This window comes from Triticum urartu, chromosome 3A (assembly GCF_056163025.1).
Source record: "Triticum urartu cultivar PI428250 chromosome 3A, HENAU_Tu73, whole genome shotgun sequence".
NCBI lineage: Eukaryota > Viridiplantae > Streptophyta > Magnoliopsida > Poales > Poaceae > Triticum > Triticum urartu.
The window spans coordinates 391272960-391300240 of NC_141875.1; the positions used below are offsets into that span (position 1 = coordinate 391272960).

Consider the following 27281-nt stretch of genomic DNA (forward strand, 5'->3'; position numbering starts at 1 on the left):
AATGTTCAGTAGGATTGTGTACAATATCTGACATGCATAATAAAAAAATAGTTAGATTTTGTAAGGCCTAAGGGGTGCATGCAAAAATCAAGACTGATGGTAGCAAACGAGTGGATGGATCCAAAACTAATGATAGCAGGTAGATTATAGCCTCAGTTTAAAAAGATAGACAATGGATCATCTATTGTTTGTTGCCCACCCAACATGAACCACATAGAAGACCCCAGATGAACCAGATAGTAGACAGATACTATTCGTTGCTGGCTCGATATGAGACCCATGGGCAATTCAAAACTCAAGATTGAACGATAAAGTAGCACGTAATAATAACCGATGTATAACGTAAGCAAACACGAAAGACTGCGACCTCTCTTCCGGAACTGTGTAGTCCTCAGGTTCATCTTCTCAGTCGATGATGGTAATCCAGTTGGCGTGGCTGCCGGCAACGGGGAAGATGATATGAGGCGGCGAAAGGAAGTCTGCAAGGGGGATCTCTGCTGCAGTGAACGCTTCTGTCGATGGTGCACCTCAGGTGGGGTGGATGACGGCACGGCAGGAGCAGGACATAACACACAGAGTTTTCTTTGATGCCTATCTGAAAATGAAGTAAATCTGTAAGGGCTCCTTAGAATTGGAGGATTCTATAAACGTAGGGACAGGAAAAACACAAGAGTAGGATAGGAATGCACGTGCAAAACAGAGCATTTGGAAACATAGGATTTCAGTCAACCTGGGTGTTCGGCTCAAATTAATTGGAAGAACAGAGGAATGGAGAAACAAAGTGATGCGACGAGTGTACAACCTCTTTGGCATAGCCTTGTGGACCTCAGCATCATTAGGTTAGACGTGGAGGATGGTGATGATGTTGGTGTGACTGTCGGAGGCGGGGAAGAAGATCCGAGGCCTCTGGAAACGGCACCGAGGGTACTGCTCCGCTGTGATGGACGGTTCCGTTGTTGGAGCAGCTCTGCTAAGGTGTACGGCGACGAGGCTGAAGCATGACAAGACAGACAACGTTAATCTGAAGTGGGACCCTAATATCATCTGCAATAGATGATGTAAAATACACCACCAAAAAGTGCTAGATGTAAAACGCATCAGCCGCGCCACGGCCGCTCCGACAGATGTTGTAAGTACTGTTCACTCTGAACTTAACTGAAGAAAATGAACTTCACAGTCGAAACTGAATTTTACTGTCGAAACTGATTGAACTAGTAACAGAGCATTGCAATAGATGTTTAGGGCGTTCGAGCACTAGTATCAGAGAAACAGTGATCTAAATCAGCAGACGCTCGAGCAGGGAACGCACTAGCAGAGAGCAAGTCGTGCAGTAGCACCGCGAGTGAGTGCTAAAGCAGCAACTCCTGTAGCTGCCGGAGGTCATGCAGCAGCAGCAGCGCAAGCGAGAGAAAGAGCAGAGCAGCAGCATGAACGAAAGCAGGAGCAGTGCAGCAGCGCGACCGACAGCAAGAACAGAGCCGCAGCGCGAGCGAGAGCCGGAGGAGCTGCAGCTAGTGCCGTTGTGGAAGTCGCCGCCGAGGAAGCAAAGACATGGGGGAGAGACACCGTGGATGATGTGGCCGGCGACGGCGCCGTCAATGGAGACACGCCATGTCTGCTCGGTATCGAGCACTGGTAGCCCCATGAGATCGAACAAAAGATAAAATGCAGCGGTGAGTGCAGAACCTCCTTGGTGGCGCCGATTTGGTCTCGGCTTCATCGGAGGAATTGGTGAGGGTGCTGCAGTTCCGATGGGGAAGGTCAAGACGGTGTTGTGGGGATTGAGGTGGCGCGATAGACGAGGCGAACGTCGGGGCAGCTTCTTGGAGGTGGAGGACGGGGCGGCTGATCCGGCGGGACAACGAGATCGACAACGGATCCTCATCCGGTGCGGTGGATGAGGGACGGTGAGCTGTTGCGGTGGACGACGTAATCGGGGAAGAGTCTCCGGCTGGGCGGCGGTCTGGAGGCCGACGGAGGAGCGTGGGGTTTCGCGGGTTTTGGTGGCCTCGGTGTACGAATGGGGGGCGAAGGGGGAGGGGGCAGCCAAGCTTAGGGACGCGCTTGTCCGAAATGTAGGGTAAGTTACCAGCGTACCCCCACCGGTTTTGACACCGCGACGTGGAGCTTCATTTCCGGCTGAGGGGTAGAAGGGGGATTTCGCGTGTCTGGGCCGCGGGAGCGATTTCGGATGAGGAGGGAGTTCTCGCGCGCGTCCAAATTTCGGGATAACTAGGCGCGGCGCGGGTTGAAGAAGCGGGAGTTTCAAAGCAGGTGAGACAAAAGATACTCGAGCTTGAAAATTTCGGGATAACAAGGTGTGGATTCCTTGTTTGGCAGAACAAACTTAATGTTTAAAAAACAATTCATACAAGACACAAGAGAGTCATGTCCCCTTTTACTATATTTCTATAGATGCCATTGAAAAAACTACAAGAAAAATGTAAAAAAAATCGGGAGAACAAGATTACCCTGCACAGTACCAAATCGATTCGCACTTCCCTCAACAACAACAAAAAACAAATCAATTCCCACCAAAGAAAGAGTAATGTCCCTTTTTATATGATTACAGATGCCATGATCTCGAATTTCAATTTTTAAATCCACGTTATGTTGAATTCAAATATATCGTTAGGTGACCTTGCGGTTTATAATTGATGTAGTCGTACATTTTGATCTTCCATCATATATGAACATTTTACTCCACCATGTGAACATATATATTGTCGTCTACCATATGGACTAAATTTGAATCAATTTTCCTTATTTGAATATGATTGTTGTCAAGTTATACAATAATTTAAATATTATCTTGATAACAAAAAACATACATATAGCGGTAATCATATTTCACTATGAACTACATGTACCATACGCTCTCCAATTCAAATATTTGTATCCATTTTATGTTGAATTCAAATCATAGTACATTATTGGTCTAGGTAGCAAGATGTTTGGGATAATCTAAACCATGTTTTCATACGTATAATTTTTGGCTGAATTGGGACAAGTTTTGATATAAGCCTCTTGCAAAACTGGAGATTCTCTCAACAAGCCTCGTGGTTCCGAGAGGGAACGTGTCACCTTTGTGTGCGAAACGATATACGCTGCCTCCCCCCTGATTTTATTTACAGATGCAACATAGAACTATATGAGTGCCCTATTAAATTTTGGAATTATTTCGGGTTCATTTGGCCTTTTTTACATTAATTGAGTTTCTGGACTTTTAATGTGCATAATCTAAATATGAATTGCATGCACATGCTCCGGTGCACCAAAGTGGGTTGAAAAATCACATGTGCGTCCTTGGTTGAATTTCTAGGTCCCATGGAAGAAATGAGAATGAAATTCAAACATCTGGGCGTCATGACTTGGCTGAGAACATCGAGAAACTTTGATTTTAAATTCATGTAAATCCAAAACTCACCTGGAAATCATGAAACTTGGCATGGTGTCATGTCATGGCACTAACATGTTGTGGTAAAAAATTGGGCTGATTTGGAAGCTCGTGGTTCTAAGAGGGAACGTGCCACCTTTGAGTGTGAAACGATATACGCTGCCCCCCTTGAGTTTCTTAACAAAGGCAACATAGAACTACATTAGTGCCCTGTTAAATTTTGGAATTATTCCGGGTTCGTTTGTCGTTTTTATACATTAATTGAGTTTCTGGTCATTTAATGTGCATAAGTCAAATTTGAACTAAAAGCACATGCTCTCGTGCACCAAAGTTGGTTGAAAACTCACATTCGTGTCCTCAGGTGAATTTCTAGGTCCCATGCAAGAAATGAGAATAAAATTAAAACATCTGGGCATCGTGGCTCGGCCAAGAGAACATTGAGAAACTTGGTTTTAAAATTCTTGTAAATCCAAAACACGACTGAAAATCATGAAACTTGGCATGGATGTCATGTCATGGTACTACCATGTTGTGGTAAAAAAATTGGCCGAATAGGAACAGATTTTGGTATAAGCTTTTGCAAACCGAAGCTTCTCGCAAGAAGGCTCATGGTTCTGAGAGGGAACATGCCACCTTTGAGTGCGAAAAGGTATACGTTGTCCCCCTTGAGTTTATTTACAAAGGCAACATAGAACTACATGAGTGCCCTGTTAAATTTTGGAATTATTCCGGCTTCGTTTGGCCTTATTAACACATTAATTGAGTTTTTAGTCATTTAATGTGCATAATTCAAATTTGAACTACAAGCACATGCTCCCGTGCACCAATTTGGTTGAAAAATCACATTATGTTTCCGGTTAGCCTCTACTGGGCTAGCTCGTTGATCAAAGATGGTTATATTTCCTAACCATAGACATGAGTTTTCATTTGATTAATGGGATCACATCATTAGGAGAATGATGTGATTGACTTGACCCATTCCATTAGCATAGCACTTGATCGTTTAGTTTGTTGCTATTGCTTTCTTCATGACTTATACATGTTCCTATGACTATGAGATTATGCAGCTCCCGTTTACCAGAGGAACACTTTGTGTGCTACCAAACATCACAACGTAACTGGGTGATTATAAAGGTGCTCTACAGGTGTCTCCAAAGGTACATGTTGGGTTGGCATATTTCGAGATTAGGATTTGTCACTCCGATTGTCGGAGAGGTATCTCTGGGCCCACTCGGTAATGCACATCACTATAAGCCTTGCAAGCATTACAACTAATGAGTTAGTTGTGGGATGATGTATTACAGAACGAGTAAAGAGACTTGCCGGTAACGAGATTGAACTAGGTATTGAGATACCGACGATGGAATCTCGGGCAAGTAACATACCGATGACAAAGGGAACAAAGTATGTTGTTATGCGGTCTGACCGATAAAGATCTTCGTAGAATATGTAGGAGCCAATATGAGCATCCAGTTTCCGCTATTGGTTATTGACCAGAGACGTGTCTCGGTCATGTCTACATAGTTCTCGAACCCGTAGGGTCCGCACGCTTAAAGTTCGATGACGGTTATATTATGAGTTTATGTTTTTTGATGTACCGAAGGAGTTCGGAGTCCCGGATGAGATCGGGGACATGACGAGGAGTCTCGAAATGGTCGAGACGTAAAGATAGACATATTGGACGACTATATTCGGACATCGGAAAGGTTCCGAGTGATTCGGGTATTTTCGGGAGTACCGGGGAGTTACGGGAATTCATATTGGGCCTTAATGGGCCATACGGGAAAGGAGAGAAATGCCTCAAAGGGTGGCCGCACCCCTCCCCATGGGCTGGTCCGAATTGGACTAGGGAGGGGGGCGCACCCTTCCTTCCTTCTCCTTTTCCCTTCCCTTTCCTTCTCTCCTACTCCTACTACTTGGAAGGGCTCCTAGTTCTACTAGGAAAGGGGGAATCCTACTCCCGGTGGGAGTAGGACTCCCCTAGGGCGCGCCATAGAGAGGGCCGGCCCCTCCCCTCCTCCACTCCTTTATATACGTGGCCAGGGGGCACCCCATAGACACACTAGTTGATCAGTTGATCTCTCCCAGCCGTGTGCGGTGCCCCCCCACCATATTCCACCTCGGTCATATCGTAGCGGTGCTTAGGCGAAGCCCTGCGTCGGTAGCAACATCATAACCGTCACCATGCCATCGTGCCGACAGAACTCTCCCGTGAAGCTCTGCTGGATCGGAGTTCGTGGGACGTCATCGAGCTGAACGTGTGCTAAACTCGGAGGTGCCGTGCGTTCGGTACCTTGATCGGTTGGATAACGCTTCCGCTTTCGGCCTACGAGGGTACGTGGACAACACTCTCCCCTCTCGTTGCTATGCATCACCATGATCTTGCGTGTGCGTAGGAATTTTTTGAAATTACTACGTTCCCCAACAGTGGCATCAGAGCCAGGTTTTATGCATTGATGTTATGCACGAGTAGAACACAAGTGAGTTGTGGGACATATAAGTCATACTGCTTACCAGCATGTCATACTTTGGTTCAGCGGTATTGTTGGATGAAGCGGCCCGGACCGACATTACGCGTACGCTTACGTGAGACTGGTTTCACCGCCGTGCTTTGCACACAGGTGGCTAGCGGGTGTCTGTTTCTCCAACTTTAGTTGAACCGAGTGTGGCTACGCCCGGTCCTTGCGAAGGTTAAAACAGCACCAACTTGACAAACTATCGTTGTGGTTTTGATGCGTAGGTAAGAACAGTTCTTGCTAAGCCCGTAGCAGCCACGTAAAACTTGCAACAACAAAGTAGGAGACATCTAACCTGTTTTGGCAGGGCATGTTGTGATGTGATATGGTCAAGACATGATGCTAAATTTTATTGTATGAGATGATCATGTTTTGTAACCGAGTTATCGGCAACTGGCAGGAGCCATATGGTTGTCGCTTTATTGTATGCAATGCAATTGCGCTGTAATGCTTTACTTTATCACTAAGCGGTAGCGATAGTCATGGAAGCATAAGATTGGCGAGACGACAACGATGCTACGATGGTGATCAAGGTGTCGCGCCAGTGACGATGGTGATCATGACGGTGCTTCGGAGATGGAGATCACAAGAACAAGATGATGATGGCCATATCATATCACTTATATTGATTGCATGTGATGTTTATCTTTTATGCATCTTATCTTGCTTTGATTGACGGTGGCATTATAAGATGATCTCTCACTAAATTTCAAGATAAAAGTGTTCTCCCTGAGTATGCACCGTTGCCAAAGTTCGTCGTGCCCAGACACCACGTGATGATCGGGTGTGATAAGCTCTACATCCATCTACAACGGGTGCAAGCCAGTTTTGCACACGCAGAATACTCAGGTTAAACTTGACGAGCCTAGCATATGCAGATATGGCATCGGAACACTGAGACCGAAAGGTCGAGCGTGAATAATATAGTAGATATGATCAACATAATGATGTTCACCATTGAAAGCTATTCCATTTCACGTGATGATCGGTTATGGTTTAGTTGATTTGGATCACGTGATCACTTAGATGATTAGAGGGATGTCTATCTAAGTGGGAGTTCTTAAGTAATATGATTAATTGAACTTTAATTTATCATGAACTTAGTCCTGGTAGTATTAGCATATCTATGTTGTAGATCAATAGCTCGCGATGTTGCTCCCCGTTTAATTTTTATATGTTCCTAGAGAAAACTAAGTTGAAAAATGTTAGTGGCAATGATGCGGATTGGATCCGTGATCTGAGGATTATCCTCATTGCTGCACAAAAGAATTATGTCCTTGATGCACCGCTAGGTGAGAGACCTATTGCAGGAGCAGATGCAGACGTTCTGAACGTTTGACTAGCTCAATATGATGACTACTTGATAGTTTAGTGCACCATGCTTAACGGCTTAGAATCGGGATTTCAAAGACGTTTTGAACGTCATGGAACATATGAGATGTTCCAGGAGTTGAAGTTAATATTTCAAGCAAATACCCAAGTTGAGAGATATGAAGTCTCCAACAAGTTCTATAGCTAAAAGATGGAGGAGAATAGCTCAAGCAGTGAGCATGTGCTCAAATTGTCTGGGTACTACAATCGCTTGAATCAAGTGGGAGTTAATCTTCCAGATAAAATAGTGATTGACAGAATTCTCTAGTCACCATCACCAAGTTAGTAGAATTTCGTGATGAACTATAATATGCAAGGGATAACGGAAACGATTCCCAAGCTCTTCGCGATGCTGAAATCGACGAAGGTAGAAATCAAGAAAAGCATGAAGAGTTGATGGTAAACAAAACCACTAGTTTCAAGTAAAGGGACAAAGGGAAGAAAGGGGAACTTCAAGAAGAACGGCAAGCAAGTTGCTGCTCAGGTGAAAAACCCAAGTCTGGACCTAAGCCTGAAACTGAGTGCTTCTACTGCAAAGGGACTGGTCATTGGAAGCGTAACTACCCCAAGTATTTGGCGGATAAGAAGGATGGCAAAGTGAATAAAGGTATATTTGATATACATATTATTGATGTGTATTTTACTAGTGTTCGTCGAAACCCCTCGGTATTTGATACTGGTTTAGTTGCTAAGAGTAGTAACTCGAAACGGGAGTTGCAGAATGAACAGAGACTAGTTAAGGGTGAAGTGACGATGTGTGTTGGAAGTGGTTCCAAGATTGATATGATCATCATCGCACACTCCCTATACTTTTGGGATTAGTGTTGAACCTAAATAAGTGTTATTTGGTGTTTGCGTTGAGAATGAATATGAGTTGATCATGTTTATTGCAATACGGTTATTCATTTAAGTAAGAGAATAAATTGTTGTTCTGTTTACATGAATAAAACATTCTATGGTTACACAGCCAATGAAAATGGTTCGTTGGATCTCGATCGTAGTGATATACATATTCATAATATTGAAACCAAAAGATGCAAAGTTAATAATGATAGTGCAAATTATTTGTGGCACTGCCGTTTAGGTCATATTGGTGTAAAGCGCATGAAGAAAATCCATGATGGTTATGTTTCCTAACCATAGACATAGTTGTCATTTGATTAACGGGATCACATCATTAGGAGAATGATGTGATTGACTTGACCCATTCCGTTAGCATAGCACTTGATCGTTTAGTTTGTTGCTATTGCTTTCTTCATGACTTATACATGTTCCTATGACTATGAGATTATGCAACTCGGAAAAGCAGTCGAGAGGATTTGGATAACCGAGAAGATGGATCCCCTCCCTCCCTCCTCCCTCGCCTCCTTCTCCCCCTCCTCCCCTCCTTGCCCTAGCCGTCCCGCTGCCCGCCCTGACCCGCTAGCCGGTGCTCGGTCATCCCCCTCTCCACTTGCAGGTGCTCTCTCTCTCCCCTCCCCTGGCTCCCCGCGGGTGGGGTTCTCCCCTCTGTCTTCACCGCTGCCGGTGCTCGGATCTCGTTTCTGGGCCCTTGCGTCTGATGAGGAGGATTCGCGGTCGTCGGTCCCTTCCCCCTGTGGTCCCGTGCCTTGTGGTGGGGGTGGTGGTGCCTTCCGCCGCTCCTCGTCCCCGCAAGTTCGCTCCTGGTGGCCGGGGCCAGTCGGTGGCCGCGTCCTCGTCGGTCGATGGCTGGATTCGAATCTCTCGGCGGCGGCATAAGTCTGGTAAGTTTGCTGTTGCGTCACCTGATCTCGTTGTCCTGGGCAGTGCGCCTGATGGGGAGCTTGGTGGCCTCCCATCACCCACTCCTGCAGCCTCTGCGGCGGCCTTGTCGCCGGCGGCGGCGACGGCTGGGTCGCTGGTGGCTTCGTGTAACCTAGATCTCGATTTCTCCGCGGTGGCCATCGGGCCGCGGGACGTCCCCTCGGGTGCGCTTGATGGGCCTTGCGGTTTGCCGTTGCCCAGTGGGCCTGCCTCTCCTCCCCCTCTTTCGTCGGTGGCAGATTTCCCCCCTCTGGTCCCGTCCGGCCCAGTTGGGCCCATCGTCCGGGTTCCTGCTCCTCAACCTTCTTTGGCCCATGTGGCGAGTCGAGCCCAGGTGGGCATGGCTCGGACGGGCTATTTATAGATCCCCCGCGGCTCTTCCTCCCCTTTGCTAGGGTTTCCGGCTTCCGCTTCCGATCTGCGCCGTCACCATCTTCCCATTCGTCGCCTCATTAGATCCTCCCCACCTCCACCCCTCCTCCTTCCTTTTGTTGTGGTGCTATCCATGGACAAGTCACGGGGCTCTTTCTGCGAGGCGCTCTCGGGCAGCAAGCGACACCGTGAGGACTCCCCTTCCTCCGTGGTGGATCTGGAGCTCGAGGCTTCGCTCTGTTCCAAGTTGGAGGCGGAACAAGCAGCGCGCGAGCAGGTGGCTCGTGACCGCGAGGCTCAGGCTTCCGGTCTGGAGTGGTCGCAGCGCTCGGAGAGGGTTGGTGTGCCCGGATCCAGCCCGCAGGGCTCTGGATCTAGCCATTCTCTCTCTTCGTTGCTGGACCCGTGGGCAGCGGCGGTGGCCTCTGGCGGTGGTGTTTCTTCGTCTTCTGCCTCCCTTCCTGCTCCGGGAGTGGGCCGCGGTCCATCTGCTCCGTCGCGCCCCCCTCCTCCTCCTCGCTCGGTTGGGGTTGGTGCTGGTGCTCGTCCGCCGCCTCGGTCCTTCGCGGGGCCGGTGCGTTGGCCGCCCGGTCCGGCCTCTGGGGCGCCGCCTTTTCCGGGGATGGGGGATGGGATCCTTCCTCCTCCTTCGTCGCTTCCGCAATCCCGCCCGTCCTCTGCTTCCCATAACAACCCCTCAGCGCTCACCTGCTTCGCTTGTCGCAGGCCTGGCCATTTCCAGTCTCACTGCACCAACCCTCCTTTTTGCCTGATATGTCGCTCTGATGGTCACCTCACGGTCAATTGCATGGCTAGGCAGAAACCTCCCGCGGTCATCCAGTTCGGCTCGGGCCTCACCGGTTGCGCCTTTTTCGCCTTCGACGGTGACCTGCCTGTCCGGGAGGTGGCACCTGCTCTGTCTAATGCTGCAATTGTTACGGTCAAGGATCAAAAGATTTCGCCCCAAATTCTTCTAGAAGGGCTTCGCATTTGGGATGAGGCTGGATGGGACTGACAAGTTGTGCAGATATCTGAATTTGAGTTCTCTGTGGTGTTTCCCTCCAAAGAATGTTTGCGGATGATTTCCTCATGCACTAGCTTCACCTTGCCCCTCAATCAATTGGTGGTTTCTGTTAAAGCGGCTTCTTGCAGTGGTACGGCAGTTGGTCCTCTCTCTCAAGTCTGGGTTTTGATTGACGATGCCTGCTGGTCTCCGTTCATCTGCTTTTCTCATGTCTTTCGGGGTTCTGATTGGGAAGCCCATCGAGGTGGATGAAGACTCTCTGAACAAGGTTGGCCCTGCTAGGATGAAGGTTTGGTGTGTGGATCCTGAACGGGTTCATGGCTCGATTGATATCTTCCCTTCTCCCAATGGTATTAAGCTTCGGGTGCGGGTGGATGGGACGGCTGCTTTTCAGACTCCACCTCCCCCTCCTCCCCCTTCTAACCCTTCGAACAAGCATGATAAGGAGGGGGACGGATCTCTGGGTGGCCCTAATTAGAGCCATGGGTCTAACCTCCGCTTCACCCAATCTGAATGGGATGGTTTGGCAGATTCTGAACGTGAGTTGTTTCAATCCCAAGCTCCCTCTGGTGTTGCTCCTCGTGATGATTCGGTGATCCCGTCTGCTGCTCCCAATGTCCCTGCTGCTGGTGCTGATATGTCGAAGTTCCCGCCCTGCTCTGCTACCCCCGTTTCTGGTGCTTGCTCCAATCTTCCTGTCCGCCCGCTCTCCCCCAGTCGATCGGGAATTGAAGATCTTCCGGGCTCCCCGGCTCATGATGTGGTGGAATCCCAGTCCCTCCGGAAGAAGAAATCCTCAGTGCGCAAATTCTCGGCTAAGAGCCGGAACTCGTCGGGCTCGAAGCACTCCATGACGGGGGTTTGTCGGTGTCTTGATCAAGATTTGGGATCTATGTCCCGTTCGGGTCCCCATGTTGGCTCTCCTACTGCGCGGTCGCCTACGATTCGATCCCTTGTGTCCACGGCTCGCAAAGGAAGGCGGATGGCGAATTCAGGTGTTTCTGTCCTAGAGCGGGCTGAAAAGCGGGCTGCGGCGAAGGATCTCCCTCCCCCAGGTACATCTCCCGTTCCCTCTGTTGTTGCTTCTCCGGTTCGGTTGGTTCTACCTTCTCTTTCGGATGATCATCTTTTAAATATTATGTCGAATGTGGGGGTGGTGGTTGATTTGTCTGTTGGTTCTCCTAGTTCTCTTCTTGCTATTATTCGGGCTAACGAGATGGCTCAGGCTGCCATTGCCAAAGCCAAAGAGGCCGTTGCCTCTTAGGTAGGGGCTTCTAGTAGTGGTCCGGTCGTGGACGCCGGCGCTGGTAGTGGCCAGCCCCAATCCAACTTGTCTAAAAGGGGCACCGATAAGCGTGCTAAACCCTACGTGGCCCCTTGCAGGTCGAGCCTTCGAATCAAGAATCTTTCTTATAAATGAGGGCGTTATTCTGGAATATTAGGGGGTTCGGTGCTAGGGGGCGCCATGACCAACTTAAAGATCTGGTTCGTTCTAACTCTATTGACTTTGTGGGGCCGGTAGAAACCTTCAAGGAATCCTATTGGAACTTTTTACCTGCTTCGGGGCACTCTGGCGGGATCTTGATAGGCTCCAATAAAGATATTTTTTATTTTGTTGCTTTTGATCATGGGATCTTTTGGGCCAGTGTTGTTCTCTCTCATAAAGCTCAGAATACTCTTTGTGAGTTTATCGTCGTCTATGGGCCTGCGGACCATTCCTTGTCGCCTTTATTTCTTAATGAACTTTCGTTGAAGATCGATGCTTGTAATTTACCGATGGTCATCGGGGGAGACTTTAACCTTCTGCGGTGCCCTAATGAAAAAAGTAATGATAACTTCTCCTGGCCGCTGGCTAATGCCTTTAACGACTTCATTAGTGCCAATGCTATTCGTGAGCTGCCTCGGGGGGGAGCTCGTTATACCTGGTCCAATCATCAGTCAATCCCTATTAGATCAGTGCTTGACAGAGTCTTCCTTTGTCCTAGGTGGGATTCCTTGTTCCCTAGGGCCTCTCTTTATGCCAAATGCATTATCGGTTCCGATCATACCCCCTTAATTCTTGACGATGGTTCCATTAGCCTCAGGCCTCCGGCTAGATTTCAATTTGACGCCTCCTGGTTGGCTGTGGATGGCTTTGTCGATATGGTTGCGGCGAAGATCTCCCTTTCTCTATCATCCAATGCTCGCTCCTTTGGGCCTTTGGATGATTGGCATTCGTGTTCCTATAACCTGCATAAATTCCTCAGAGGTTGGTCTCGTAATCGTGCGGCGGAGGATCGTCGCACCAAATCTTTCCTCGAAGACCAGATCTTGTCGCTGGATCGTGCGGCTGATTCTATTGGGCTCTCTGACGATGGTTGGGCGGTTCGTTATAATCTGGAGGCTGCTTTAATACAGTTACACCATCAGGCTGAGATTTATTGGCGTCAACGGGGTACTCTAAACTGGACTGTAAAAGGCGACTCCCCTACGGCGTATTTCTTTGCGATCGCGAACGGCAGGCGTAGACGATGTGGTATTAATAGCCTCCTCATTAATGGTGTGCGATCTTCGGAGCAGTCTGTTATTATGGCTCATGTGGTGGATTTCTTCTCTTCGTTGTTGGGGGCTAAACCTCCATCGGGCTTCTCCATTTCTCCCTCCCTTTGGAACTTAGGTCTTAAAATCTCACCCGAGGAGAATGCCTCTTTGATGATCCCTCTTTCTAATCAGGAAATTTGGGATGTTGTTAACATTGCCAATCCTAATGCTGCTTCTGGGCCAGACGTCTTCTCTATTCCTTTCTTTCGGAAATTCTGGCCCCAGTTGAAACAGCTGGTTTGTAATGTTATCCAGGGCTTCTGTCTTGGTACTGTCGATATCTCCCGCCTGAACTATGTAGTGATAACCCTGATCCCCAAGGTTAAGGGTGCTGATGTTATTTCCCAATTCCGACCTATTGCTTTGATTAACAACTTCGCCAAATTCCCGGCTAAAGGCTTTGCGAATCGTTTATCACCGGTTTCTCATAGAATTATTAGTCCTTATCAATCTGCTTTCATCAAAGGGCGTTTCATCCTTGATGGTATCCTATCCCTTCATGAGATTGTTCACGATCTTCACGCTCGGAGAGCTAAAGCGGTTATCCTTAAGCTAGACTTTGAGAAAGCCTATGACTCCGTTAGCTGGCCCTTCCTCAAGCAGGTCCTTCTTGCTAAAGGTTTCGACGGTGCTTATGTTCATCGTACCATGCAGTTGGTCTTGGGTGGCCATACTGCCATTTCGGTTAATGGTTTTGTTAGCAATTTCTTCGCCAATGGTAGGGGCCTTCTCCAAGGGGATCCTGCTTCCCCTGTTCTTTTTAATTTTGTGGCTGACGCCTTCTTGTGCATGCTTCCTAGGGAGGCCCGTTGTGGGCACATTGCTCCTGTGGTCTCTCATTTACTTCCGGAGGGTGTTTCCCACTTGCAATATGCGAATGATACAATTATCTTGGTGGAGCTGGATGACACCTGCATTGCCAATATTAAATTCATCCTGTTGTGTTTCAAAGCTGTTTCGGGTCTTAAGATTAATTTCGCTAAAAGTGAGGTCCTGGTGACAGGTGTGGATGAGGCGGAAGCCTTGCGGGTTGCCAGGCTTCTGAACTGTTCTTTGGGTTCCTTTCCCTTTAAATATCTAGGCCTTCCTATCTCTCCTAGCGTGCTCCATGCTAAAGATTTCGCTTCGGCGGTCGCTAAAGTGGGGAACAGGGTGCTCCCTTGGAGAGGCAGATATAAAACCAATGCTGGCAAAGTTGCTCTAATTAACTCCTGCTTATCCTCTCTCCCCATGTTTCTTATAGGCTTCTATCTTCTTACGGATGGCGTGCATGCTGGCTTCGACAAACATAGGGGAGCCTTCTACTGGAATTCCGCGGATGACAAACGGAAATATAGGCTGGTCAAGTGGCAGCATATGTGTAAGCCTAAAAACCGTGGGGGGTTAGGTATTATTAATACTCGGGTGATGAACATTTGTTTGCTTATCAAGTCATGGTGGAAAATTTTAACTAGTGGGGCTGACTCGCTTTGGTTCTCGATTCTTAAGGCTAAATACTTCCCACATTCCAACCCGCTGTTTGCCACCGCGAGGCGCGGCTCTCAATTTTGGAAATCCCTTGTCAAAGTCAGACCTATTTTCCTGGAACATGTTAAATTTAATGTTGGTAATGGGATGGCAGTCCGCTTTTGGTTGGAGTGGTGGTCGGGGGATGCCCCCCTCGCTGAGAGTTTTCCGGTTTTGTTCTCTTACTGTCCTAATCCGGGTATCTCCATCGAGGAGGTGGCGGCTAATAACTGGGATCTGGCCTTTCGTCGGGCCCTGTCTCCTGAAGAGTTGGAAGATTGGCAAAGTCTCTCTGCCCTCTTCCCCGTGCTCTCGGAGTCGGCCGATTCTGTAGTCTGGCCTCATTCAGCCTCAGGTAGATTTACGGTCAAGTCGCTTTATTCTAGACTTATTGGTGGTACTCCTTCGACCAGATTCTCTTGTGTTTGGAAGTCCAAAGTTCCTCCTAAGATTAAAATTTTCCTTTGGCAAGCCTTTCGTGGTCTCCTGCCGGCTGCTGACCAGATTAAAAAGCACAATGGGCCTGGCTCGGATTTCTGTCATCTATGTGGGGCCTTGGAGAACTCTGATCACATCTTTTTTCAATTGCGTGCTGGCCAAGCTGGTTTGGTGCTGTGTCAGATCTTGGCTTCAGGTCTCTTGGAACCCCTCCTCTTTCTCCGATATTCGAACCCTAGCCAAAGCTTTGGTTGGGGTCACCAAGAGGGTGTTTTGGGTTGGCCTGGGTGCCTTATGTTGGGCTCTGTGGACCATTAGGAACAAATTTACTATTGAGCATATCTTCCCATCTAAGCCTGCTGACGTTCTTTTCAAATCATGTATATTATTGCAGCAGTGGAGATCATTGACTAAGGAGGTTGATCGGGATGCCCTGGACCTGCTCATCGACAAAATCCGGGCTTCGGCATCTCACATCTTCGGACGGGATCCTGTCGTCTAATCCTGGTGGTGCTGTTGGCGGAGTTTAGGTCTCACTCCTTTCCGGCCTGCGCGCCGTGTATGGCAGTTGCCTGTATCCATCCTTCCTTGGCTACTCTTATCTACTTTTCGTTCCGTGCGCTGTGTGCGTTCTCCTCGTTAACTGGTCCCTTTCCTGTTTGGTCTCGTGACGCTGCCATGTGGCTTTATTTATAAAGTCGGGCTCTGCCTTTTCTCTAAAAAAAATGAGATTATGCAACTCCCATTTAACAGAGGAACACTTTGTGTGCTACCAAATGTCACAACGTAACTGGGTGATTGTAAAGGTGCTCCACAGGTGTCTCCAAAGGTACTTGTTGGGTTGGCGTATTTCGAGATTAGGATTTGTCACTCCGATTGTCGGAGAGGTATCTCTGGGCCCACTCGGTAATGCACATCACTATAAGCCTTGCAAGCATTGCAACTAATGAGTTAGTTGTGGGATGTTGTATTACGGAACGAGTAAAGAGACTTGCCGGTAACGAGATTGAACTAGGTATTGAGATACCGACGATGGAATCTCGGGCAAGTAACATACCGATGACAAAGGGAACAACGTATGTTGTTATGCGGTCTGACCGATAAAGATCTTCGTAGAATATGTAGGAGCCAATATGAGCATCCAGGTTCCGCTATTGGTTATTGACCGGAGACGTGTCTCGGTCATGTCTACATAGTTCTCGAACCCGTAGGGTCCGCACGCTTAAAGTTTGATGACGGTTATATTATGAGTTTATGTGTTTTGATGTACCGAAGGAGTTCGGAGTCCCGGATGAGATCGGGGACATGACGAGGAGTCTCGAAATGGTCGAGACGTAAAGATAGACATATTGGACGACTATATTCGGACATCGGAAAGGTTCCGAGTGATTCGGGTATTTTCGGGAGTACCGGGGAGTTACGGGAATTCGTATTGGGCCTTAATGGGCCATACGGGAAAGGAGAGAAAGGCCTCAAAGGGTGGCCGCACCCCTCCCCATGGGCTGGTCCGAATTGGACTAGGGAGGGGGGCGCACCCTTCCTTCCTTCTCCTTTTCCCTTCCCTTTCCTTCTCTCCTACTCCTACTACTTGGAAGGGCTCCTAGTTCTACTAGGAAAGGGGGAGTCCTACTCCCGGTGGGAGTAGGACTCCCCTAGGGTGCGCCATAGAGAGGGCCGGCCCCTCCCCTCCTCCACTCCTTTATATACGTGGCCATGGGGCACCCCATAGACACACTAGTTGATCAGTTGATCTCTCCCAGCCGTGTGCGGTGCCCCCCTCCACCATATTCCACCTTGGTCATATCGTAGCGGTGCTTAGGCGAAGCCCTGCATCGGTAGCAACATCATCACCGTCACCATGCCGTCGTGCTGACGGAACTCTCCCGTGAAGCTCTGCTGGATCGGAGTTCGCGGGACGTCATCGAGCTGAACGTGTGCTGAACTCGGAGGTGCCGTGCGTTCGATACTTGGATCGGTCGGATCGTGAAGACGTACGACTACATCAACCGCGTTGTGCTAACGCTTCCGCTTTCGGTCTACGAGGGTACGTGGACAACACTCTCCCCTCTCGTTGCTATGCATCACCATGATCTTGCGTGTGCGTAGGAAATTTTTTGAAATTACTACGTTCCCCAACAATTTGAGTATGAGAGGCGTGCGATCAGACCCCTGCGCGTGCTTATCGGGAGGAGAGCCCTTTGACCTCCATCTGTCGTCCAGCTCTCTCCAAAGGTCTCCATTAATGGCACCAGAGCCTCTGTTTAATGGCGTGGCTATGTCTCACTCGACTGAGATTTAAGAGAGAAAAAAGAAAATCTGAAAGCACGGATCTTGATGTAAGATCCGACGGACCTATATAGCATCTATTGCGACTTATAGCAAGACTAATGAATATATAAGGACAATTAATTTTTCTTTTTTGATCAAAGAAGGGCTTTCCCCTTCCGATTTTCATTACTGAAAACCACCACAATTCACAAGAAGTTCACCACAACTCCAGCCTAACACGAAGGACTAAAAGCTACCAGATTAAAATCGCAACATCCCATGAGGCCAACAAAGGCCAAACATTTGCGCTAGAACCCAACATTTCACAACCGACGACACAATCCACATCCTAAACTGATTATTACATCAAAAGAAACCAGGAAACTAGTCTCCGCAGCAAGCGGCGATGAGCTCTTTTGTGTCCTCAAGACGCTGCTTGAGAACATCCACGGATTCCTCTACTAGCCATTGGCGCTCGTTGCAGAGCATGTCATTCTCGTCCATAAGTTTCTTGACGATGACGCCAGTCCTCTTCAACAAGGCACTGGTCTCCTCCTGCTGGTCTGCACTTCGGACGATCTTCTCCCTCAGCAGGTCGCGCTCGGCCCGGAGCCTCTCATTTCCCTCCCTTAGTTGTCGGATGACGCTGGTAGCCTGTTCAAACGAGGCTATCATGTCGTCATGCAACCTCGCCGAGCCGGAGATCTGATCCATCTGGCTATGGACGATCGCATGCATGCGCCTGTAACAGTCGTCGCCTGCCTGCGAGAAATTTTCCTAGGCCGCCGCGGCGCGGCGAGACATCTCTGCTGTATTCGTGGCGCGGTAGGACATTTCTGCTGCTTCCGTGGCGCGGCCGGACCAGTCTGCTGCATCGACGGCGCGGCGGGACCTCTGTGCTGCTTCAGCGGCACGGCGGGACCTCTATGCTGCTACTTCCGCGCGGCGGGACATCTCTCATGCTTTTGCTTCCATGCTCGCCTCTCCCTGGTGGCAATCTCTCGACCCAGAACTCACGCTAGCCATGGCAGATGCAAGGGAAGGATGCTGAATGACTTGTTTTTTTTGTGGATGAGGAGTTGAGGAGGAATGTGCAGTCATCTTGGCACACTAGTATTTATAACCGAGTACTAATACGCTCCTAAGTGGGAAACCGTTTAGGTTGTGATCGGTGTGAACAGGTTTGCAATTCAATATAGCGTGGAGTAATTTGGAATGTGACGAGACGCAAGCTCAATATTTATTGACGGTTCTAGTTTCGAAGTGCGGCACTATTCCCGGATGGAGTACTTCTTTTTCTACTCCCTCCTTTCCGGTTTTATAGGGCTTATCTCAAAATTTTAGTTTTTCCATTTTATAAGGCTCAATTTGGTTGTTCCCCAACACATGTTCAGATTCCAAGGTGCATTAAATCATTGCATGCAAGTATTAAGAGAAAATTGACCAATGCATGTACTTTATGCATGCATGCATTGCAATTAATGCATTTATAAACATAATTTTTTGAGAAAAACAATAGCCGCGTGGAGAGCTCTAGGCTAGTCCTTTTTTCAGACGCATTAAACCTATCTCTCGGGCCTTCTCGCACGCACCATCGTGCCACCCACAAAAACTTGTACTCTGAGTTTAGTAGTACGTTATACAGGAAGAGAAGAGGTGCACGCACGCACTCGTCCTCTCACACACGCGTCTGTTTTTTCTCAAAAAGGAGGATGATGACCCCCGGCCTCTGCATGTGGGAGTCACACACGCAAATTATTGAAATATATCGAGTGAAGTGCTTTGATGTGTCGCGTCAACTCATACATCAATGAGAAGTTTGATTATCCTCTCCCTCGCAGACTTAACTGCACCCGCCTTTGGCTGTATGACAGGTTGGCCACACACATGTCGGGCCCACCTATCATGCACGCAAAGGCAGGAGCGTCCCTCCCTCGCCCATGAGCGTGGTGGCTGGCAAGACTAGGAGAAGCTTTCGCTACACGCTCTCCCTCCCGCACGCGGTGGACATGCAGCAGTTCAATCGGTGTCAGATGGCCAGAAGCATACTGTAGTACTCCTCCAGTGCAGTAGCATTCCATCATTGTTCGACTTCCCGAAGAGGCGAAGAGCCAAGCGCAGCCCGCACACTCGTGTGGCAATTTCATGTGTAGAGTAGTCTAGGATAGCGTGTACCGTGCCTGTAAGCTCAAAATCGTTGGGGTCGGCTCCATGCTATGTGGTCGTCTCGAAGTTTTTTTAAAAATTAAAATAGTCTTCTGGCCCTACCCGAAAACTGCCGCGCGTACTGCCCGGGAAAAGCCCCGCCCTCAACTTTTAACTACGCGAAAATAGTTCGAGCTTGTTCGTTCTATATAAATACAGTACTTACTGTATGTTTATTCACCCGTGGGGTTGTTCAATGAATGGAGGGGTGGGGAGCACAAGTGAACAATACTGTAGTACTACTAGTAGTAGTAAGTAGGAGTCGTACTGTAGTCACCTTAAATAGAGAGTTTCTTTTCTTTAATGCCACGTACACAAATTGAAACGCTTGTTGTGGAGAGAAAAAAGATAATCACTCCACTATATATGGACGCAGGGGCCTGAGCGCTTGCTTTACTAGGGTTGCTCTCTTCATTCTCTCATCCTCTCCAGATATAAACAAGACAGCGGTAGCGACATTTTCTCTCCACTCACCGCTGGTCACAGATCCGGCCGGATCCCTTTGGCCGGTGTGTGTAGAGGACTAAAAGGTGCATCGTTCACGTGGTCATCGCCGCCGAGGGAGGAAACCCACAACTGCCTGAGGGGCCCGATCCTCTGCCCGTGCTGTTCTCTCCGACACATGGCCGGCTCGGGAGGTCCTCCGACCCTTCTTCCACCCTGCCGTATTGTCCACGGATCCGACCTGCCACCGCCGACATCCCGGCGACCCTCAGGTATAAGTTCTTCGAAAGCGGCCTTGCTCTACTGCCCCAGCTCCCCACGTGTCTGCATGTGCATCTTTTTCTACTCCCATCAGCTCTTCCAAAGCCACCTAAATTTTTAGTATTATTAGAGGTAAAGCTACTTCATGCATTCGAATCTAGGGTTTTGTTCAAACAACAAAGAAAGGGGGGAAAGTTGTAGCATGAATCTAGGACTTGATTCAAAGAGGAAATAATATGGTGAAAGTAGTAGAGACCGGATACCCAACCGGTCTCTTGGTTGAAAAGGGAAATAATGGGAAAACGCAGTACAAACTGGATAAAGAACAGATCTATTATTGGTTGAAAAAAGGATAGAAGTGGCGGCTGGTGGACAAGTCAACAGAGTATGTCCAGGATTAGATTTGCTGCCATCACATAGTAAAAGGTCTCCAGGATTAGATTTGTTGCCCTCACATAGTAAAAGGTCTCAGGATTAGATTTGTTGCCCTCACATAGTAAAAGGTCTCCAGGATTAGATTTGCTGCCCTCACATAGTAAAAGGTCTCTAGGATTAGATTTGCCGTCCTCACATAGTACAATGGCACTCCTGCTGTTTTCCCCAGTATGATAAGTAAGTTGCTCCTTTACGCTGCTGAGTGTCCTGGTGTCCCCACGGTCCCATGCCCTTAAACCAACTCTTTAGCTGTTGTTGATTTACTGTGTCTGGTAAACAAGCAATGCCACCATTAAAGTAATCCCATATTTGAGGAATCTCATTGTTGATCGTAATGCTTTTGCTAACATGAAGCATTGCTGACGTTTTAAAATTTCTACTGTCCTTGCATGATTGCCATGAACATAATTAAGATGCTTCTTTTCATTTTGTATATGTTTCGTATATTCTTATTGACCAGCAACTATTTACTTTCTATCTTTTTGTGCAGATAGGGATATCCATTTCACCTTGTTGCTATTGTGACCTTTTGGTGAACTGCACAAAACACTTTTTTTGGAATGAGTGTCTTGTGTAGTTCAACTAAAATGTCACGTGGGCAACATCTCTCAATTTTGGTGGAACTGCACAAAATGGTGATTGGAGTTTCCAAAATCTCTGTCAAGTTCTGCTGGTAATCTCGTGCAACATTTTATTAGCCTTTGCAAGATGGAGCCGTCACTGTCACCACAATGGCACTTTATTTTAGTGGAACTGCACAAAAGGATAAGAAAATTATAGTTGCACCTTACATGAGCCGAACAGCCAACCTTAATGTTCCTCAATTTTAGTGCAACTACTAAAGAAGAACCTGCCAGCTCACAAGAGCAAGTACTTCTTGCTAACTGAATGATGCAATCTTTACTTCATTTCAGGTGAACTGCAGAAAAAGGTGCATGAATTGAATCATGGAAGTCCAGGCAGACCTCATCCAAGTAGAGCTGGAGGTTGAGTTCAAGGAGGCCGCTATTAAAGCGAAATCATGCTCTCCTGTCTCCTTGTTTGTGTTGTGCAAACATGCTGTGCAAATAGGAATACTCAACTACAGATGTTGTGACGGTCAAGAGCATTCGCCAAGTTCTTCGATTGTATGACATGGCTAGACAAGATGGATTTAATCCCGATATTCACTTTATCAAAAGGCTCTAATGGGTTGGTTCTGAATCTTGCAAGCTGGGAATCAGTGAGATGTGTAGGCATCTTTGTTGTACTTATTATTTGAATCTTATTTGTTGGTTCTGAATCTTGCAAGCTGGGAATCAATGAGATGTGTAGGCATCTTTGTTGTACTTATTATTTGGATCTTATTTGTTGGTTCTGAATCTTGCAAGCTGGGAATCAATGAGATGTGTAGGCATCTTTGTTGTACTTATTATTTGGATCTTATTTGTTGGTTCTAAATCTTGCAAGCTGGGAAACACGGCATGATGATGCAGAGGACAACAACCATAACAAACAGTTCAAACTTGGTAGTATTATCTTTGTGAAAGTGCGACAAATGTGCATGTGTGACAAAAGTCCTGAGAATAATAACTCTAATTGTTGTGCATGTTGATCCTGTGGCACTGATAAAACGAGCGAATGCATTGCTTGTTTTAAGTATAAATTTCTATTAAAGCTAATTAAATTTAAGTAAAGTGACCACTAACTCCTGTTATTACAGTACCAATACAGACCCGCTTGTGAACCGACGTGTGGCCGAGGGTGCATCTTCTGCCGGGCGTGCAGCGGACGAGGGAGGGGTAGTAACTGTTGTCTCCTGTGCACACTCAGCTTACTATTGAATCCAGTTCCCCAAGAGCTGAAAAACGAACTGCTGCCGCCGCCTACACACTCGTTCACTCGAAGAGACTCCAATGGCGATCCGAGGGGTGAGCCTGCTGGATATGGACTTCAGCAAGGAGTTCCCCTTTGAGTTCGCCGTTCAGTCCTATGGCTGCACCAAGTTGAATGTGATGTACACCAACGATACGGACTCGGTGAAGCTCTGCCTCACCTCAGTCCTATGGCTGCACCAGGTTCTGGAGCATTCGCCCGTTTCATCGGCAGCGCCGACTGCACCTTCGCTACGGTGGAGAGAAGGAAGAACGCGACGATTCGGCCATCTGGTGCAACAAGCTTGTCGACATCCAGAAGGAATACAAGATCATCAGCAATGGGCAAGAGAAGGACTCCGTGGTTGACCTCGCTCAGACCATCATCGACCCCTGATACGCCAACATGAAAGAAGACGACCTGAACACGTGGGAGGTACCTCTGAATCTAGCCTACATAACCTACGCGGCCAAGGACGCATACGCATGCTACGACATGTACAGGCAGATCTAGGACATGAGGGTGTGTCTGCTTCCCGTAACCGACGAGTACACGGACAGCCGCAGCGTCATGATCAAGCGTGCCAGGAAGGTTTAGATGGTGTACTTTATCTGTTTATAAGCACCTTTATCATCTGAGTGTTTCATGCATTAGCCTATGTGTCGTAATTATCTGTTTTGTCTGAAATATTTCTTTTAAGAACCCATTAACCTGATTGCTTTTTTAGTGGCTATTTGCTTATGTATGTAAACTAGTTCACTTGTCCATAAAAAAACTAGTTCACTCGGCTGCCGTGCTTTGATTCTCCTTCCTCCCAACATATTCCCCTCCTCAGGTGGACCCAGCAGGTCTCTGAATTTTCTCCCACTTCCTTTTTTGATGTAAACTGAGTTTTCTCCCAGTACTTTCCCCGTCTAGCCCAACATGATATTTTCACCCAGCCTAGCAAGTCTGCAGATTTCGAGAAAAATGCAAATGGGATTTAAACGGGTTGCATAGATGCTACATCATTGTTTCACCCAGCCCACCAAATGGACTAAAAAACAAATGGACTGACAGCTGGGTCCACGGCCACAGCCCAGTTTTTTTTTTTGATTTGCCAAGTCGCTTTGTCAGGCCTGTTGGGCTGTAAATCTTTCAAGACAAGGAGAGCTTCATTCGGCTGGCTGAGAAAATGGCCTATCAGTAATGAGAAATGGGTTGTACATTTTTAAAACACATCAAACCGGCAATTAGTTTCAAATATCTTTTTTCATTTTGAGATTTTAAATTACATTAATTTTATGCGTGGAGAATTTGTTGGATTTTATATTGATATACATTTATTTTTAAAATCAGTTTGAATGTGAGTCGAAATTTCGGGATTAAAAACAGTTCGGACCGCACCAAAATATGCAAAATTTCGTATAATTTTTTAACAGTGTCCACAATATGGGCTGTAATGCTAACAAAAAGAATATGGGCTCCAAAAAAACCTTAAGAATTAGCAAATGGGCTGTAAATTATTAGAAATAATGGCAGATGGGTTGTATGTTGTTTTCCACAGATTTGAGGCTTTCCTAAAAAAGGTTGACGCATAAGCAGTGACTGTTGGATGGCCATCCAACGGCCGTCGTGCTTCTTCAATCTCTGCTCTTCCTGCTCCAGCCGCTCAAACAAGCGCCGGCGGGACTGCCTGCTCCCTCCTCCTCGCGGCCAGCTCTGCTGCCGCGCAGGCCTCACCGCCCCACCGTTCTCCCATCGCTGGCCTAGCCATCCCTCTACTCACCCACACCTGCTGTTATTCTCCGGCGGCGGCAGACGAACCAGTAAACCCTCGTACAGTCGTACTCCCCTCCGCATGGGAAACAACTGCCGAGTCTTCCCTGCCTCCGTGTCGTTCCCTTCCTAGGCCTCGCCGTCGTCCACCACCCTGGTGCTCTCGGCGTGGCCTGGTCAACGTGGTCAACGACCGACATGCATCTGAAGTGCACTGTACGTGGAGAGGCCAACCGCTGGGTCCATGGCCGCACGCAAGGAAATGCCTCCTTATTATGCGCAAAATAATGATTCCTCCACCTGACATCAGGGACCCACCGAAAGGGCCTCTGTATTTCGCGAAAAAAACGTTACCCCCGCTGACAGCTCAGACCCACCAGCTATATCTTCACACACAAGGAAGTGCCTCCTTATTACGCAAAAAAAATGAATACACCCCCTGTTAGCTGGGACCCAGTATAGTGGCAGGCTGAATTGTGGGCCTACTAAGTTGACGGGGACGGAGGGCTTTGTCAACTTAGTCAATATGCACGATTCTAGCTCCAGTGACCGTACGATGTCCATCCAACGGTCGTAGTGCTTCTTTAACCTCTGGTCTTCTTGCTCCAGCCGCCCAAACCAGCGCCGGTCGTGCCTCGTGCTCCTGCCTCCCGTGGCCGGCTGCGATGCGGCGGAGGCCTCGCCGCCCCCTACTACTCCCACCGCTGGCCAGGCCATCCCTCTACTCACCCACACCCCCTGTTATTCTGCGGAGGCACCAGCCTCACACCGTAGCGAACTAGTGAACCCTCGTACTCCTCTACGCGTGGGCATCCACTGCCGCGTCTTCCCCAGCTCCGCGTCGTCCCCTTCCTAGGCCTCGCCGTCCTCCACCGCCCTGTTGCTCTCGGCGCGGCGTGGTCAACGTGGTCAAGGAACGGCTTCCATCGGACTGGACTGTACGTGGAGAGGCTGACAGCTGGGTCCACGGCCACAGCAAGGAAGTGCCTCCTTATTACGTGCAAAATAATTATTCCTCCACCTGACAGCGGGGACCCACCGGATGGGCCACCGTATTTCGCGAAAAAAATGTTTACCCCTGACTGTTGGGACCCACCAGCTACATCTTCGCACGCAAGGAAGTGCGTCCGGGCAAAAAAATGATTTGCCCCCCTGACTGCTGGGACCCACCAGCTACATCTTCACGGCCAAGGAAGTGCCTGACAGTCGGGACCCACCTGGTCGAAGCGTACGTAGCGTTTTCATTCTGGTCGCGAACGTGTACGTACATATATACTGGTCGATGTAGAGGCGTGCATGTGTCGTAGTAGAGGCGCGTACGTGTCGTAGTAGAGGCGCGCACGTAGCATGTACACGTACGTACAGTGGCCAGGGTGCAAGAAAGAAAATACGGCCACGTACGTACATACGGGCAGGGTCTCGAGCGCCTACTCTCGTATACGTACGGCCAGGGCTCGTGTACATGGCTGGGTCGGAACGAAGAAACAGCGTCGTCGTGTTCATGGGGAGGCAATGGAATGCGTCGTGTTCATGGGGAGGCAACGGAATGTGTCGTGTTCATCGGGAGGCAACAGAACGCGTGGGAGCCAACCGGCTGGGTCGGAACGGAATGCGTGGTCGTGTTCATCGGGAGGGCTTGGACGGAACATGCAATGGAAACGAGGCCTGGCGTACCGCACAACGGAGGAAACGGACCTCCTACGTTCGGAACGGGGTCCTGTCGATCAGGAGGGGTCTGGCGTACCGCAAAACGGAGGAAACGGACCTCCTATGGTCGAAACAGGGGTCCTGTTGATCGGGAGGGGTGTGGCATACCGCAAAACGGACGAAACGGACTTGTGTTGGAGCGCTACGGTCGAAACGGGGGTCCTGTTCATCGGGAGGGGTGTGGCGTACCGCAAAACGGGACTCCATGGGATACTATTCATCTCCACCGTCGACCTCCTCCAGCCTCCATGGGCTCCTGTTCATCCAGCCTCCACCGCGCGCTACTCCACCAGCTACTGTTTAACCACCCCTCCACCGTCTACTGTTCATCCAGCCCTCCACACCACGGGGTCATGTTCAACCACCCCTCCACGGGCACCCCTCCACCGTCTACTATTCATCCAGCCCTCCACCACACCACGAGGTCCTGTTCATCCAGAGGCAACGCCACCGCTCACTGTTCATCCACCCCCCCACCCCCACCCCCCCCCCCCCCCCCCGCAACACTCACTGTTCATCCCAGAGCCAGCATCGATCGGCTTCAGTTAGCAGTAGTAGCGAAGGAATCGCTCGATCGGGTTCAGTTAACAGCCATCAATCGATCGCTCAGGTTCAGTAACGTGTAGCTTGCAGTGCAATCGCTCGGGTTCAGTTAGAGCCCAACGCCTCGCTCGGGTTCAGTTAGAGCCAACGCCCCGCACACACGCGCGTACATGTACGAGAGAAACGCGCATCGCTCGGCCCCCGACCTCCCACCGTAACCGGGAACTCCCCAAAATTTTCCTCCCCCTCGCTTCTACCACGGTTTTTCCCGTCATGAACGGCCCAAAGAATGTCATGCAGCTGCATCTCCGGCCCGCCCAGGACGAAAAGCCCATTTTTCTGTCATGATTTTTTGTCATAGAAGTAGGAGCCCACCACATCTATGATGATACCGAGTTTTGTCACAATTATCGTCATAGAAGTGTCATATGTATGACAGAAAAAAAATTTGTTCAGCCCAAAATGTCATGGATGTGTCTTTTTTTGTAGTGAAACCTCTAGAAATCGTGTACCTCAGACCTTTGAAAAGCATCCGCTATACTAGCTGTGGCAATACTCCTGAACTCCCTCCCCGGTACTGGGTGGCGTGGAGGTTATCTCACCACTAACTGCGTAGAATAGATTTTCGATGTCGGCGAGCTCAGGTATACCGGAACTGCAACGATAAAATTGTGACGACAACACCTCGGAGCTCAACTCCCCGGGACACTGCCACAACCCCTAAATGTCAGGAGGCACCAAGAACAATGTTCTCATCACAACAATATCGGAACGATCCCAAGATACCCACGTGATCCTAATTTTTTTTAGTGAAAAT

At 48.6% G+C, this 27281-nt stretch overlaps 1 pseudogene; it reads left to right on the plus strand.

Moving 5' to 3' along the window:
- The first annotated feature begins 10519 nt into the window (after window positions 1–10519).
- LOC147979804 (uncharacterized) lies at window positions 10520–11729 on the plus strand (annotated as a pseudogene).
- The last annotated feature ends 15552 nt before the right edge of the window (window positions 11730–27281 follow it).